Below are 2,908 nucleotides of genomic sequence, written 5' to 3'. Positions count from 1 at the left end.
GCTTCCAGCTGCCTGGCTGCCGGCCACCATCTTGGCTGACAGTTAATTTGCATAAGGATATGCTGATTAGCCAATGGGAAGAGTAGCGGTCGTACGCTAATTACCATGTTTCTCTTTTATTAGTGTAGATGTCCCCTGTACTAGAATGTAAGCTCCAGGAGAGCAGGAGTCCTTTCTGCTTTCTTCTCTGATATATTCTGAGCACCCAGAACAGTGCTTGCCTGCAGGTGATGATCAATATGTGACTGTTGAATGAATAAGTAACTGAATGAGAAAATGAATGAAATTAAATCTGGCTGCCACCACAGATGAGAACTGAGGACTAATGATAGAAGAAACAAAAGTTAGATGTGAAAGGCTGTATGTTATCATACTACAATTAAAAATAATAATAAACTGAGTGGACATTTTGAGAATCTTCATGCAAATTCCATCCTCCCTCCTGCTACACAAAGGTTAAGAAGATCCTGGACATTGCAATCTCCTTAATATCCCCAGACCTTAACTCATTAGGGTCAAACTCCTGGCATTTAACTGATTAATTAATTTGTGTGCTAGATATTTTATGATACTAGTAATATTTTAGATATTAGAATGAAAAATGTCAGAGGTGTCATCAGGCAGAAGATGAATCAATGGAATAGAACCAGATAATCCATATCATAAATATTCAGCTCTTGACTATCTTGAGTTGCTCGAATATAGGTATTAGAATCTCAAGATGCTTCTAGTATTAATGTCCTTTCCCATGTGTTTTAAAACAGCCAAATTTGTGCATGTTGCCTGTCATCTAGTAGTGACTATAAAAATTCAATTTGATTTAATTCAAAACAATTTAAGTTATTGAGTGTCTACTGGAATTATTGCACAAGGCATTTTAGGGAGTGATATATAAAGAAGGTCAAGTTCTGATAAATTCGGCTGCTTGATGTATTGCCTGCTTGACACATTGCCTGCAGGATGCCCATGGCAGATCATTTTTTATCTTACAATTGTGGGCTGGAAGTATATGGGAGGACTCCTTTCTGTTGGATTAATAAGGAGATAATCAAATCTGAGTTAAGCAAGGACAAAGATGTTGAATCTGAAAAAGAGTTCAATAGCAATAAAGAGGCTTCGAATGACCTGGATGACAAGCATTTCAATCAAGAGAAAAATATGAAGAAAAAAAAAATACCAAAAAAAAAAATTAAGGTGATGAAAAAGTGGTTTTTTTTAAAGGGATAGAGATTTTTTTTTAACATTGATTCATAAACATACATCTCAGTGGACAACGTTGATTTTAGTTCAGATCAAGGAAAGAGGGAAAGGAAGAAGAGTTTTTAGATGACAATAAAAGCCAAAGGAAGATGAAGCTTTAGACAGATGAAGACAACAAAAGTCAGCAGGAGCCCTGCTGAGAGCAGACACAGCAAGAGTCTGCATATATGAGAAGCTGAAAAGGAAGTACCTAGCATCCAGCAGGACAAAACCTAGAAAAAAAGGAGAAAAAGGAAATTTATCATAAAATTAGAACAATAAAATAGAAAACAAGACAGACTTTAATAACTTTAAAGGCATCGTTAGCTTAAGTTTCTAGCATTTGTTATTGGTTGAATTAGGTACAAGTGGCTAGTCCACCTATAATCAAGAGATAATTTCTACAACAAAACAAGCACACGGTATGTTGGCCTTGGTATAACAGACACCTATTGTGTGTTTGTTGTTGGCCTACAGAAGGATGCCTGACCCATTTCTAAGAGCATGGGACCAGTGTATTAATCATAATGCTTTTGGCTGTAGGTAATAGGAAGACCAAATAAACCAGCTTCAACAATAAGAAAAATATGTATCACCTCCCATAGCAGAAAGTTAGGAGGTGGTAGGGGTGGACTGGTCTCTAGGATCATGAACTCAGCTGCTCAACACTGGCAGTATGACCTGGATTCCTTTTGCCTGACTAATCTGCTGTCCTCTGCATGTGTGCTAGCTCCGCTTATTCATAAGATCACTCTACCAGCTCTAGGCATCACATCCTCACACAAGGCCAAAAGCCAGAAAAGAATAGGCACAAGACTGTCCTGAGGCCCCCTTTTAAAGAGAAAAAAGAACCTGAGCAGAAACTTCTAGACCCTCACATATTGGATTGGTAAGGATCCCATGAAATGCCATCCTTAAACCAATCGATGACAAGAGAAATCAGGTTACCAATTGGCGTAGCTGTATCTCTAAGAGGCTGAGAGGGCCAGCCTCCCCTAAGCCAGATCGATGCCTGAATAGAATCAGGGTTTTGTTAGTAAGGAAGTGGCGTTTGGGAGAAAGGGTGTTGGGTAGGCAGCAGTGGTGTCTGCTATAACCTCTCATTCTTAATCAATACACAATAATACTGTGATGTACAGGTCTAGGGTTTTGACAAATGCATAGAGTTGTGTAATACAATCAAGATAATAGAAATGTGTATTCTGAAAGTGGGTGGATGGATTTATGATCAACCAGCATGGACTTACTATATATATAATCTCCTATCTAATAAGAGAGTAATATGCAAATTAACCATCACTCAGTCACAAAGATAGCAGCGGCCATGGAATTGGAGCGAGCATGAGGCTTGGGTTGCCCCTGGTGATGGAGGAAGCCAAGCTTCCCGCCTGCCCTGGCCGGCACTGGGCTCTGCTCAAGGCTACAAAGTTTCAATAATAGATGGTAAATAAATCCCAGATACCTGCAAACAGCCATCAGCCCCTCACCCAGGCTGGCCAGGCACCCCAGTGGAGACCCCCACCCTGAAGGGGGTGTGGCCAGCCTGAAAACTGCCCTCAGCCCCTCACCCAGGCTGGCCACACCCCCATGGGGTGAGGGTCCCCGCTGGGGAGCTTGGCCAGCCTGCAAAGAGCCATAAGCCCCTCACCCAGGCTGGCCAGGCACCCCA

The sequence above is a fragment of the Myotis brandtii genome, unplaced genomic scaffold, assembly GCF_000412655.1.
Source record: "Myotis brandtii unplaced genomic scaffold, ASM41265v1 scaffold398, whole genome shotgun sequence".
In the NCBI taxonomy this organism is placed as follows: Eukaryota; Metazoa; Chordata; class Mammalia; order Chiroptera; family Vespertilionidae; genus Myotis; species Myotis brandtii.
Note: the sequence above shows the minus strand (reverse complement) of the source record.